This window comes from Somniosus microcephalus, unplaced genomic scaffold, assembly GCF_052327205.1.
Source record: "Somniosus microcephalus isolate GS21.2 unplaced genomic scaffold, FLI_Smic_1.0 unresolved_chr9, whole genome shotgun sequence".
Lineage (NCBI taxonomy): Eukaryota > Metazoa > Chordata > Chondrichthyes > Squaliformes > Somniosidae > Somniosus > Somniosus microcephalus.
This window is the reverse complement of record NW_028225187.1, coordinates 24,732,258-24,747,254: the sequence shown is the minus strand read 5'-3', so window position 1 is coordinate 24,747,254 and position 14,997 is coordinate 24,732,258.

Below are 14,997 nucleotides of genomic sequence, written 5' to 3'. Positions count from 1 at the left end.
GTCCCTCGGCCCAAGCCCGGCCGCAGGTCCTAACAGTCCCGCCTCAGCGGTCGCGGCCAATGCTGGGGCACGAGGTCCCCCCCACTGTCGCCCCCCGCGATCATCACGGCAATGCCCTCGGGCGTCAGGGGCTCTATATCATGGGGCACGCCCTCTAGGGGGGACCCGCCCTACGGTGTTTATTTTTCCCCCGTGCCTTCCTCCCGACCGGACACACTTCCTCCCCCTCGCCGGAGGCCTGGATGGCATCGACCTCCGACGACGACCGCACCCCGGTAGTATTTGTTTGGGGGGGGCACGGCCAGTTCCGGGGGGAGGAGCGGCGGCGGTGCCAGCCTCGGCCACGCCAGACGTCCTGGCGGCATTGGAGGCGGGGCAATTTTTACGTACATGCCCCACCTCCTTGCAGGCGTGGCACCGCACGCCGTCCATCATCCAGAAGACGCGGTGAAGGGTCCCCTCATGGAGGACCGAAAAAGCCCCGTCAGTCTCCCCCTCCCGCGCCAGCTGAACAAAGGCCAGGCGCCGGAAGGAGAACACATGGCGAAGGATGGCTTCCCGGAATCCGAGCGGGATTGGCTCGATCCCCGACCTCACCTCCCCAAGTTGGTGCAAGTGCGGGAGGAGGAGCTCACTGGAGATGTAGGGCGGGACGTTTGATAACACGACCCTCTGCGCGGTGGCCTCAAGAGGGTCCACCGGCAGGAAGGTCCCGCCCATGGTGAGCCCCTTGGTGATGGCCAGGGCCACCGCCCGCTCCGACTCCAGGAAAAACACAGCCTTCCCATACATTTTCGAGGTGGCGAGTATTGCTGGAGGGCCGACAACCCCAGCCATGGCCTTCACGGACGCCTCGATGGTCATGTTGGGGTGGGTGTAGCTCTTCACCCCAAGCTTCTTTGTTATCAGGCGGAAGTGCGACGGGGCAGCAGCGGAAGCGGGAGTAGCCGTGGCTTTGGTCGCCACCGCCGCATAAGTTCTTGCCGGCCCCGTCACCGCCGCAGATGTGGACGCCATAATGGGGTGGATCTTTAAAGAGCTACACACACCCCAAAGTCACAGGCCTGAAGGTGTTTAATAGCCTTGGTAATAAAAGTCTTCCCTTGAGCAGAGGGAGTGTAAAGTAGCTGGCCCACCTCTCCCCTGATGGAATTAATTGGGAGAGGGGCCTTCCTTCCCTCTGCTCAATTGGCAATTAGTAAAATGGAGGTGCCTTTTAGGGAGGCAAAGAGAGGACAAAGAGAGAGAGAAAGGGGGGGTGGGAAGGAGGGGGGCCGGAAAGGCAGGGTCCTCACTCAAGGTGGTATTCGGTGGGCGGGTGTCGGCAGGGTGCACTCCCCGATGGATAAACAAAAGTCTTAGCAGATGGTCTTCGGGCAGGGGGAGAAGATGTCTTCACCTGGGTAGGCTGGAGAAAGCCCAGGCTCAGCCCCACACCAGGACTTCTCAATGTAAAGGAACAAGCTTCACCTGGGCAGGCTCCAGCCAACCCAGGCCAGGCTTTCCGGCCCTACTTCTTTCCTCCCACCGCCTAGAATGCAAAGTCTTTAGGGGAATACACAAAAGACACCCACCTGCAGATGTTGAAGATGCAGCTCCTCCCCTCCTTCCAAGTTGGAGCTGAGTGGTATTCCTCTCCCCTCTCTCCCTCTCCTGGGCTGGAGGCCAAATTGGGAGGCAGTGATGGAAAGGCCTCTCCAGGTGTAATGCTAGCCTCCTCCTCTGTCCTCTACTCCTCCCTCTCCAGGCACCTTTGTAGATGATGTTGGTTGAAGTTGGTAGGTTGCTGGTAGTGGTGGCCTGGGGTCACTCCTTCCCTTCCACTCCCAGGCCAAGGCGACCACACACTCTCCCCACAGCAGCAGCAGCAGCAGCAGCACAACCTGCTCCTAAGAGAGCAAGTTCCAGAATGAACTCCTGTGAGGGTGCCAGTGAGTTCCTTCTGTAACCTCTAGATGGCACCTTCACTTGTTTGTTTTCCAGCACTTTGTTAATTGTTCCTAGCTTCCTGTGTTAATGCTTAACGGCCTGTTAGCTGTTCATGGGTTGCACCTGGTTTTCTTGGTATATAAGTTCTATGGTTGTTTCACTCTTTGCTCAGTCCTAGCCGGGTAACCGGGGGGACTAGCCCTTGCTCTGTGGCTCCTGACTTTAACTAGTTGGTTGCCATAGTTCTCTTGAGCTTTGTATTTAAGATGTATTCTCGAGTTCTGTATTTAAGATGTAACTAACTTGTGATCTTGTTGTTCTTAGTCTTGATAAGGTGCTTGTTTGGACCGGTGTGTTGCCATGCTGGCGCTTGTCTTGAGCTCTTGAAAAGCCTGTTACCCCTGCGGCAGCCCCTCGTGATAGCTTGTCGCGAGTCACGTCTCGGCAAGCTGGTTGCGCTTGTGGTAAGCTTATCCCAGCTCATAATGGACAAGTATGATGCCTCATGGAAGCTGTCCTGAGTTCCTATTCTTGACTAGCCGTTTTGTAACTTTTCTCGAGTTCTATGTTTAGTGTTCTCCTCTCGAGTTCTATGTGTTATGTGGTTTCCTGTCTCGAGTTCTTACGTATGCTGTTTGTGTTCTTGTATGAACCAAGTTATGTGTGAATCTAGTTAAGTCATGAATAAAGTACTGTTCCTTAAGATTGTATACCTGCCTTTAGCCTGGTTTCTGCACTTGGGTCCAGAACTTACTTTGCCCGGAGGGCACGGCCCCGTATCTATACGGCCCCGTGGCTCCCCAACCCTGACAGACACAGAGTATCAGACGGTGACAGTCCCAGAATTAATACACACTCGCTCACAGCATAAGAAAATGATACCGACCAAATTAACCCCACATTAAAGATTGATTGGTACAGAATGAATGTCCCTCTCATATACAGCACCAGAGATTGTCAGATATATAATTACACTAACTCGCAATTACAGAACAGAGGCTGACAGACAGAGAATGAATCTTACAGTAACACAGAGCAACAGAGGGCGTGGCAGATACAGAATGACTACACAAGCACATGCAGTATAATTGATTTACAGATAGATTCAGTCCCACACACATACAGTACCAGATACTAGCAGAAATGGAATTAATCTAAGTGCCAGAGTCGGATAGATGCAGTAAGAATCGCACTTTCATAAACCGAGTAAGTAGCAGATTCATGCGGAATCCTTTGGTGAAAGACAGTACGAGAGACAGACAGATTCAGCACTAATCCAACACGAACATGCAGTCCCAGAGACTGACAGATACAGAATGAATCTCACACTCACGCTCAGTACCAGAGACTGACATCATAGACTTAGACTTGCACACCATCCCAGTGAATGACAGATACAGAATGAATCTCAGACTCGCACACCCCAGTGAGAGACTGACACAGAATTAATGTCACACACACGTACACCACCAGAGAATGACAGATTTCAAATGAATCTCAATACTGACACACGGTACCCGAGTCTGACAGTGACAGATGGAATCCCAACCTGACACATGGTATCAGTGATGGACAGGAAGCGAAAGGATCCCGCACTCACATACTGTAACAGAGCCTGAGATTGAGAATGATTCCCAAACTTACATAAATCACCAGAGACTGAATAATAAAGAATTATTCCAATACACACACTCACAGTCCTAGAGACTGGCAGATACTGGACTAAAATGGTGAAGACCATACCACAAGATGTGAATATAGTGCACTGGTTGAAGGAAGTACATCTAAATTGCTGTCACGTCCGGAAGAAGTGTTTGGGTCACTGGATAATGATCTGGGAAATGGTGAATGGACAGATGCTCTTGCAATGACTTTTCTGACTGCAGAGGGCGTGCTGGTGACAAAAACTCAATCTGATTGGATACACAAAGAAGCCAATCAGTGAGATGCAGAACAATGGAAATTGAAATCACTGTTCAGCAGCCAATCACATTCATTGCCTTCACCCATCCCTCATTAGCATAGGGCTGTGGGGGCAGCCTATTTAAGACTGCCCGGAGCGGATTCACATCATTTTGTTTCTGAAATCGAGTTTGAGAATGGTTGAGGGAAAGAAACCAGTTGCCAAGAATGGCGCCAAGAAAAGCATCACTAAACCGGCAGCGAAGGGTGGCAAGAAGCGCAGAAAGTCGAGGAAGGAGAGTTACTCCATCTACATCTACAAAGTGATGAAGCAGGGACTCCCCGACACCGGCATCTCATCCAAGGCCATGAGCATCATGAACTCGTTTGTAAACGATATTTTCGAGCACATCGCGGGTGAGGCTTCCCGCCTGGCCCATTACAACAAGCGGCACACCATCAGCTCCCGGGAGATCCAGACCGCCGTGCGCCTGCTGCTGCCCGGGGAGCTGGCCAAGCATGCCGTGTTGGAAGGGACAAAGGCAGTGACCAAATACACCAGCTCCAAGTAAAACTCCACGCTGTTCTGAAAGAACAAACCCAAAACACAATGGCTCTTTTAAGAGCCACCCACAACCTCTCTGAAAGAGCTACACAAACACATCTCCCTTTAGACTCAATTTACTGTAATTATTTCCTTAACAAGTTTGTTTGAGAACGTTTCAATTTCCAGCTATAGTTTTATTTTTGAATTCTCAGATAAGCAGGTCCACTGACCAGATCGACATTAGCATCGCTGTTGAATTTCCCGTCCAGTAAACTACAAACACCATCCGTGGTCGCTATTTCCCTTTGCACTCAGAATCTATGACTATTTCTAGAGCCTGCCAAAGAATGAAAAGCTTGTTTTCGGGATGAGACTCGGATTTCAGATGGGCCGATTGGCCTCCAATGTGCTGTAATGATTCTATAATAGGTTTCAAATGCAGCGTGCCTCCATTAATGAATTTTAATTATATTGTCCGCTGTTGCTTTTCTGGGAAGCGAGTGGTCAGGGTCTGGAATGAACTGACTGAGAGGGAGGTGGAGGCAGAATCAATCGTAGCGTTCAACAGAGAATTGGATAAATACCTGTAGGGGGAAAAATGCAGGGCTACTGAGAAAGGGCGGGGGTGTGGGACTAGCTGAAGTGTTCTTGCAGAGAGCCGACATGGGCTCGATGGGTCGAATTGCCTCCTACTCTGCCGTAACGATTCTGTAATCGATTTGAAGTGCAGTGTGCCCCATTTGTTGAATTTTAATTATATATTGCGTTTATTGCTTTTCGAAAAATCCTTGATTATCAGGATTTCCCTGAATGTGTATTTAGCTTTTGTGAAGATTTTTACAGAGGATTGTAACGTCAACTTGTAGCGGTTACTGGTAGCTCAGAGCCCTTTGTCTCTGTCACTCTGAATCTCTCCTCTTCCTTCCCGTGCTCTCTGCTCTGTCTCTTTCAACCCGCCTTACTTCCGCCTCACGTACAGTCTGCCTTTCTCAGCCACGTCCGCTCAGGCTGCATAAATAAAGTTCTAAGGCGAGGGAATCTCATTCAGCGACAATTTCAGTGAAGAATCATCATGACTGGATGAGGTAAAGGAGGCAAAGGACTGGGCAAAGGCGGAGCCAAGCGCCACCGTAAAGTGCTCCGTGGCAACATCCAGGGCATCACCAAACCAGCCATCTGCCGCCTGGCTCGCCGTGGCGGTGTCAAGCAGATCTCGGGTCGATTTACTAGGAGACCCGCAGGGTTCTGAAGGTTTTCCTGGAGAATGTGATCAGGGACGTGGTCACCTACACTGAGCACGCTAAGTGCAAGACGGTCACTGCCATGGATGTGGTGTACGCTCTGAAACGGAAGAGCCACTCTCTCTATGGATTCGGTAGCTGAACAACTCGATCCTTTCAACCAAACATAACACAAAGGCTCTTTTAAGAGCCACCCACCACCTCACTAAGAGAGGAGTGACCTGGGAGCGGAGATAGATTGTGGATTTACATTGTGATCGCTGTAGATCTATATTTTATCCCAACATCAAATTTAGGTTTGGAGATGATTTAAATCAGCATATGCATGATGGGTAGAATGGCATTTACTCATAGAATCGTTGACATTTACGGCACAAAAGCAGGCTATTCGACCCTTCGTCTCTGCCGGCCGCAGTCATGTCGGTAGCGGCACTTCAGTACCTGTCAGTTTCTGGTCTGGGATTTATGTGCGTGTTGATTTTACTCTATATCTGTCACTTGCTGGGTTGTGACTCAGAGTTACTGCGTACTTCTTAGGGTCTAGTTTTGTAAGCGGGGCATCTATAACTGGTTTAAGGTAATTCACCTGGTCTGCAGCTTTTGCCTGCAATCTGACCAATTTCCAATAAACCAATTTTAAAACAGTGGTTTCGAATCGCTACCCCACCTTGCAGTTCTGACTGCAGGACTTATAATTAATGATATTAAAAATGGACACGTGGTTTGGATGAGAGAAAAATCAAGTTTTATTAACAAAAAGAAACTACAATCAAATTTTAAACTATACCACACAAACACAGTAATTACAGTAAAATTGCTGAAATGGGGGAATGCAGATGGTAAAAACGAGGGGTAAGTGACTACAATGTTAATTAAACAATCTTAGCAATATCCCCTTAATTACCATCCCTTAACTCCTTACTAGGTTGCTTTGCTGAGGAGTCAGAAACTGTGCTCACATGTGGTCCAGCGAAGTGAGAGAGAGAGAGAGAGAGGCTCACCTGTGGTCCCAGGAAGTAAAAAGAGAGTGGTAGCTTCTCAGCAGCTATCTTATATACCTGGTGAGCCCCGTGCACCCCCTGCTGTTTGCCTGTCTGGAAGATTTGCGGCCAAAAAGTTCCAACACACACAAGAGAAAAGCTGTGATTGGCTAACTGAATGTGGTTGGACTGGGTTAGTGTGTCTGCACTGTGGGGCATAAATGTTCCTGCCCACATCCGGAGTTTACCTGGGCTGAAACAAAAGGGAATGCAACAGCACTATTGTCCAGAATGCTGGGTGATTTAAACCCATTCAATGCTTAAACTGTTCCCATTCAAGATCCGGTCCATGGTTTCAATGTCTTCATTGTGTGTCTGAGTAGTTTGAATGGCTGTGTAAACAGAAGCAGTTACAATCAATTGTCCTACGGTTGGTCTCAAGCAGTTGTAATCCCTTATGTCAATAAGCAACTTCAAGTGCTTCTGAGGGAGCGTCCCCTTGCTTGGCAGGTCTGACTCACAGCCACTGAATCCTCCCACCTTTTCACACCGACAACTCGAGCTGTTTTTTTTGTCCTTTGGACATGCTTTCTCTGGCCATTTTAAAACCTTTTGTGATTTCCCAAACTCCAGGGAACGATATTATTAATAAAGTACTGTCTCAAGGTGTGTGAATATTTTCCACATAATGCCTTGACTCCTGTGTTGTCCACGTTCTTTTCAGACCCCTCTGCAATTTGCACAGTTTGAAACTCAAAGGGTAACATTATAATCTTAAAATCGTGATTTTGAGACAATTCAGGTCACACAATTCTTCGTCTGCGATGTGGACCAATATTTTTCAATCTTCAATGAAATAGGGGAAATTTTGCAACCCCTACATTCCCCCCTTTTGATACTCCCAACTTGTTTGTAGTATCAACTCGAAGGAGTGAGCAAAATTTTAAGACCCCCTCAAGAACAACCATTCCCTGTATTTACCTAACAGAAATCTGCCACTGATCCTCCGAACTGTCTATTCCCTAAAATTCGAGAAAAACCGTTGTACGGTAGGCATCCTACAGATGCATTAGTTTACAATAAGGGGTCTCATACCCCTACGTGCTTGTAAAATTATACAATGTAATCCAAAATTACAAATGCTTGTTACATTGTAACTTATTACAAAATGTTGCAATCTTAGTTACACAATGTAATCAAAATGACCCCAAGCACGGAGAGGGTCCAACGCCTCTGCTCGACTTGGAACTATAAAACAAAATACAAAAAAATCATTAAACATTTGAAACAACATGCGTAAATAAACCCTGACCATCATGTGCCAATGATGGGTCGCAAAATTCGAGTGGGTATTGCTCCTCCCACCTGGCCAGTAAATGTACTGGCAGAATGGATTTACAGACCAGACTGCTCCACCAGCCCCGAGCCATTCCCTTGTCCTTTTGTGGAGGTGGGGTACCCCTCATGTTATAATTCCCATGGCACAGACCCAGACTGGGGACTATGGGATCATGACTCCCGGTCCCTCCCCCTCCCGCCTTCCATCGACTGGCTGCAGAAAATGATCGGTGCCTGTGTGGCTGCTCTCCCTGGCCCCATACTGAGACTTGGATCCCAGATCCGGCCACCCACTCATTCTTCCCAACCACACTTACTCTCTTTGCCCGTGGGCCCCCAGGTGAGTTCCTACCTCCCCGACCGCACCCACGTGATTCTTGGGTCTCCCCCTCCTCTATATGATCTTTCCTGGGCCATCACCACTCACCCCCGAGGAACACGTCCGTATCTGACAAGACGCCCGTGCTTCCCCATCAAGAATCCTCAACAGCGAGGTCTCCCGCAAGTGAACTTCAGTCAGGATGGTGCTGGGTTGGGGGCTGTGCCACACCCAGCTGGGGCCATCTCCTCCCCGCAGGAGGAGTCGGCAAGTCCCTCCGGACACTATCCGGGTTTTCCTGAAGATCACTGCGGGGTCTCCTGGATTCGTCCTGTGGCGAGGTGATCCCCAACATTCCATATCCGTATCTTCACTCGATGCCCAGCTCGGGCTGGGTGAACATGGCTGCTTCATGGTCCAATCTCCTGCAAAACCTAAAAGGACATGCAGCCATGTCTCACTGACCTGCTGCCTTAGGTGGAGACATGGTCGGGTCCCTTGACCTCGGGCCAAAATAAAAACATTTGGCACACATGTAAACTTAAACTCTTTAAACTTAAACTTAAAATTAGTTATATCAACAAAACTTAAAATACACCTTAAAAGCACGCTATACTCACACCAAAGCTATAATACAAATGCCGCCCATCTCCGGACAACCAGGCTAATCTCTGGCACTGTTGCAGATTGCTGCTGGTGAGGAAATCTACATGATATAAGGGGTTAATTTCAAGTGCTTGCTTGGTAAAAGTTTTCAGACTTGACACAGGTAAAGAGTCGATGTGTAACTAGAGCTATTGCACGAACCTGGATTACAGCCAAGAACAGATGTCTGCCCACCTAATAAGAATGTAGAAGTGAAACAATGGGTTCCGTTTGATTTACCCAGTGACCTGATAACTTGCGACCGTAAGCAAACCTAGCATCCCAATACATGATTAAGATTAAAGAGGACCTCCGGTTACACAATTCATCCCCTGTTATAGATTAATGGTTGACTTATGTGTCCAGGATCCTTCTGTCAATATGTCATAAGACCTGATGATTAATCTAAAATGTATCCTGATAGAGGAACAAAGGAATGTCAATCAAACTTGTTTGTTACGCTGTATAAATATGGAACGCTTATGCTGTATCATTGGAATAGTTGCCTCACCCCTTGAGTAGAGGTGCTGATTCCCCTTGCAAGGGAAATAAAAGGCCTGTCTGCCTGACGAATCCAAGAGTGTATTGAGTCATTACCCAGAGCTAAGAAAAAAGGCACTTCAACAATTTGGAGGTTCCACCGAGATGGCTTGCCGTACCAATTGGTGAGTTAACAGACGCCGAGTGATGTAAGAAAAAGGAGACTTACCATCAAGTAACTTTAAAGTAAGCTTTAAGTAACTTATAAACACACTATATACACAAGAGAGGTCTTTACCATGCCTCTGGTAGAAGCCTCTTACAATACTGAACAGACCAGTATTTATACCAGTCCAACAGGAAGTGACATTTGACAGGAAGTGAGGTATGTACACAGTTCGTAGTTCATAGTTCACAGGAAGTGATGACATAACTTCCCGGATGTTATCATTTTTATCACATTCTTCCCTCCTGCAGGATTAGGAGGCTGTGGTCTACCTTTTGGTCCGCAGCCGCCGAACAAGGAAGAGTCGCACCCATTTGGATTCCCGTCGTAGAGGGTCGCTGGTCCGCTTACATGCGGTTGGCCATTGGTCAGAGTCTGTGTGGCCTGGATTGCCCTGTGAAGGGTCGGGGAGATCATGGCTTCGAGTACGAGCCCCAATAGGTTCAAAGTCGGACTGCCTCTGTTCAGAGGGAGGTGCAGAGCTGGTCTGTGGCGGATCAGTACTTTCATGCGCGGTACTGGGAAGGTCGCAACCTTGAGCACGGGGTTCTACCGGCACCAAGCTAGTTGGTGTCCGATCAGGATCCTGGAGAGGGGTACCCGATAGGTCCCAAGAGTTTCCTGGTGAAATGCCATCACCCGATGTCCCACTAGGTCCTGGTGGGCAGGGAGCCAGATCCCGTAATGATACGGTAGATTCTCGGCCGTCGGAATATCGTATGTTTGCATAGGTGGGGTTGGCATCGGTTAGTTCGACCTCATCTACAAGAGGGTCATTTTTAGACGTCCGAACGTATCTTCGGAGTAATACAGGTCCAGGAGTAGTTAGCCATGACGGGAGTGATGTCCCATGAGATGAGCGACGCTGGAATCCAAAGAACCGCTCATGAGGTGTAGTATTTGTGGCTGTAGAAAGCAGGGACCGTATAGAGTGCAATGCATCCGGAAGCACTGTTTCCCATTGCTGGTCTGGTAGGCCCCGAGATCTTAAAGCGAGACGTACGGAATTCCAGATGATACCGCTATACCTCTCTACCTGCCCATTTCCGATGGGATGGTATGGTGTTGTTTTGCTTGTAGCAATTCCCCGTTCTGAGAGGTAGTCCTTGAGTTCCCTTGACATAAAGGATGGATCCCGATCTGAGTGAATATAAGCCGGCATGCCACAGAGAGAAAATACCTGCTCAAGGCAGCAGATTACTGTGGACGCCAGCATATTGGAGCAGGGGAAGGCAAATGGAAAACGTGAATATTCGTCGATCATGGTGAGCAAATATGTGTTCCGAGTTGAAGAGGGCACTGGGCCCTTAAAATCGATGCTAAGTCGTTGCATCGGTTGGGTTGCATGTATGAGTATACCATCTGAGGGGCGGAAGAACTGAGGTTTTAATTCCGCACAAAGCCGGCATTCTGAGCATATTTTCTTTACATCTCCAGTGGAAAAAGGGAGATTCCGTGATCGTACGAAATGTAGCATGCGCGTAACGCCAGGATGACACAAACCATTGTGGACATCCATGAGAGTGGAGGATGACATAGTGGAGCAGAATGCCCGTGTGAGGGTGTCCGGGGCCACATTCTCCTTGCCAGGCCGATAGAGAATGGTATAACCAAAAGAGGCCAGTTCCATCCTCCAAAGTTGTATTTTATTATTCTTAATTTTGGTTCATTTTCGATTATCGAGCATGAAGGCGACTGATCGTTGGTCCGTGATCAATGTAAAGTGCTGGCGAGCTAGAAAATGGTTCCACTTCCGTACTGCCTCTATGATGGCTGTGGCTTCTTTCTCAACCGGAGGATAATGTAGCTCGGCACCTTGTAAGGTCCTGGACATAAATACTACAGGACGACCTTCCTGATTCAGAGTAGCCGAGATCGCCACCTCCGAGGCATCACATTCAACCACGAAAGGGAGATTCTCATCAATGGAGTGAAGAGCCGCTTTCTCCAACTGTTTTTTGAGGAGGTTAAAGGCTGCAACAGCCGCTGTTCCCAGTGGAAATGATCTAGCATGCAGCAAGGGTTGGATTTCGTCCGAAAAATGAGGAATCCATTTAGCGTAGTATGCAAACAGACCGAGAGCCCGATGTAAAGAAGCCGGATTCTTAGGTGACGGGAGCTCTTGGAGCGGGCGAAGTCTTTCTGGGTCTGGCTTAATGATACCATTGCCTACGCAGTAGCCAAGGATGTTGATGGTCGGTTGTGACTCAACAGATTTGGATTTATTCAGGGTCAAATTACGGCGATGGAGGGCATCCCGAAATTTTTGGAGGTTGGAGTCGTGTTCCTGTTGATCGTGACCTGCAATGGTAATGTTATCAAGATAGGGAAAAGTGTCCCTTAGGTTTTCCTGCTTAACCAGGCCATCCATTGCCCGTTGAAAGACAGCCACTCCATTAGTAACCCCGAATGGGAGGCGACGAAATTGGTACAGCCGTCCATTAGCCTCAAAGGCTGTGTACTGCTTATCTGAGACCTTCAAGGGTAACTGATGATAGGCACTTTTTAAATCTTAAGTTGAGAACACTTTGTATTCGGCCAGTTTATTAACCATATCATCAATGCGTGGCAATGGGTAGGCGTCCAAGTCGGTATATTGATTGATGGTTTGCGAATAATCGATGCATAGTCGCTATTTGTGAGGTTTTAGAGGGTTCTTGACAATGACGACTTGAGCCCGCCAGGGCGACGAACATGGTTCAATGATATCCTCTGCTAGAATTCGAGAGATTTCAGCCGCAATAAAAGATTGGTCTTCCTGAATAAAGCGCCGCGATTTCGTTATTATCGGTTGGCATTGAGGCGGAATACTGGCAAATAATGAGGGTTCATTAAGTGAAGCTGCTGATAATGCACAAAATGGTAATTTAGATGGTATATTAGAAATAGTAAGTCCGGGTTTGGATCCACCAAACTCAATGGTGAGTTTCTTATTCTGTTTTTGGAAGTCCAGCCCTAAGAGGAGATCACTACATAAGTCTTTGAGCACCGAAAGTCGGGTGGAGGGATACATACGACCATGAAGTGTCATATCAACAACACAAAAGCCGGAGATTCTGGTATTAAGTGATGACTGGGCCATCGCAATTGCCTGGTCCGATGGGAAGACATGTAGTTTCAATTTCGCAACAATCTGTTCCTTAATGAAACTATCAGTACTTCCTGAGTGAATTAAGGCATCTAAGGTATGCCCTTTAATTGAAATTTTTGTGGCTGCATGAGACAGGTTCTGTGGGCAAGCAGCTGTAATTGGTGTCGTTGCACAGAGAGTGGCTAAAACTCTCGGTGTGCTTCTTCGGGAGAGAGCTCGAGAGGAAGCTTGATAGGTCCTAGCTGGAGCATCTTGATAGGCCCTAATTGGGGCAGTTCGGTAGGCCTTAGCTGGATTGGCCCTCGTAGAGGCCCTTGATAGGCAAACTTTAGCAAAGTGTCCTTTTTTCCCGCAATAACTGCAGATTGCATTGCGAGCAGGGCAGGTGTTCCTAGGGTGAAAAGCATCTCCACAAAAGAAGCATTCCTTCCGAGATTGCCAAGAGGCTGCTAAAGTGGGGTCGTCCTCCTATTCTTCATCAGAATTATCAGAATTAGATTCCCCCATGATAGGGTTCACCTGAGACCGCTTGAATTGTCTGGTTGCAGCTACAGCAGCAGATCGAGATCTGGGCAGCTGATAGAGGTCTGCATTTCTCTTTGCCAAATCCAGTGAACAAGCTAGGTCAAAAGCTTTTTGTAGCTCAAGTGTTTTACTTTCTAGTAGACGCTGGCGTATAAATGGAGAGGCAATCCCGCAGATGAAAGCATCACGAATCATTTCTTGGCGGTACAGCTCAGCTGAGGCTGCCTGAAAGTTACAATCTACGCTGAGCCTGCGAAGTTCTTGCAGGAATTCGTCAATTGATTCCCCTGGCCCTTGTCGGGCTGTGGCCAGTAGATGTCTAGCATAGACCTCATTTGGGGTCTTCGCATACAGTTTCTTAAGTGCCCGAATCACCTCTTCATAACTATCCCAGTCATCAACATATTCGAACACTTTTGGGGTCACATAATTGACAAGTATCTTCAATTTAGCAGGAGCATCCACTTTACATTCATCCAGAAAATTCTCAAAAGTACGATACCAATGCTTCCATATCCTGCCAGCTGCTGGTGTATTCGGGTCCAAGTCCAGACGAATAGGTCTAAGGATTTTCTCCATGATGGGTGGTTCCCTGGATCCTTAACTTCCGAGTTTGTCTGAAGATCTAGTATTTGTCAGTGTAAATATTAAGTTACTTAAATTGATGTAAGAAAAAGGAGACTTACCATCAAGTAACTTTAAAGTAAGCTTTAAGTAACTTATAAACACACTATATACACAAGAGAGGTCTTTACCATGCCTCTGGTAGAAGCCTCATACAATACTGAACAGACCAGTATTTATACCAGTCCAACAGGAAGTGACATATGACAGGAAGTGAGGTATGTACACAGTTCATAGTTCATAGTTCACAGGAAGTGATGACATAACTTCCCGGATGTTATCATTTTTATCACACCGAGTACATTGCTCAGTTAGGAAAATCCCATCGGCCGAAGGTGGTGTTTTGCCACATTTTTGGGACTTTTCCTGCCAGAAGCATAGCTGCGTATAGTCTGTTTAATCCATTGGACAGTACTGCCATCGGGTAATTGACTCACAAGGTTCGGAGGTTAAACTGCCGTTGTGACTGCTTCCCTTTCAGAAACGGAACAGAGGATCAGCCATGAGGCGCTGATGCCCCGCGAACAGGATTGTGCAGAAAAGGACTGTATAAAGGTTCCAGAGAGAGAAGGTTAAGTCAGGAATTTGATTAACTATGGAGCTAGCGATTTACTGGAAATTGAACTAGCAATGTTCCATAAAGGGAGCAGGGTAGAAGGAGAGAGAGTGGGTGAAGTTAGTTGGGACAAATTGAAGGCCCTTTTTGCTAAAAAATTTGGCTAAAGGGAGTAAGGTAGAGGGAAGAAGAGTGGGCGATTGTCTGAAACACAGTGTCAATGTTTAATGTTTATGAGAGTGAGTATTTAACTACTTGTTATTAGCAATCAACTTTGTCCAGTAAGGCTGCATAGGTTCGGGATTTAGTAACACTTTGGTTGTTGTTTATCAAGTGTATTGTTTATTGTTTATTGTCATATGTATTAATGTTTAGTCATGTCTGATCTGTAGAGGCGTCCCACGCAGATCATAGAGTGTTACGGAATTGTTGTATGTTTTAACTAAAACATTTAAGCTGAAAAAAATACTGCAGAAGGGGTTGGAAAAGACCCAAGCCGGGGAAGTGAGTCCCGCGGCGGAATGTATTGTTGAGAAAATAGTGGTGTCTTTTACATGATCCACTAAGATATTGTGGATTCAGTATTTTCCCCAG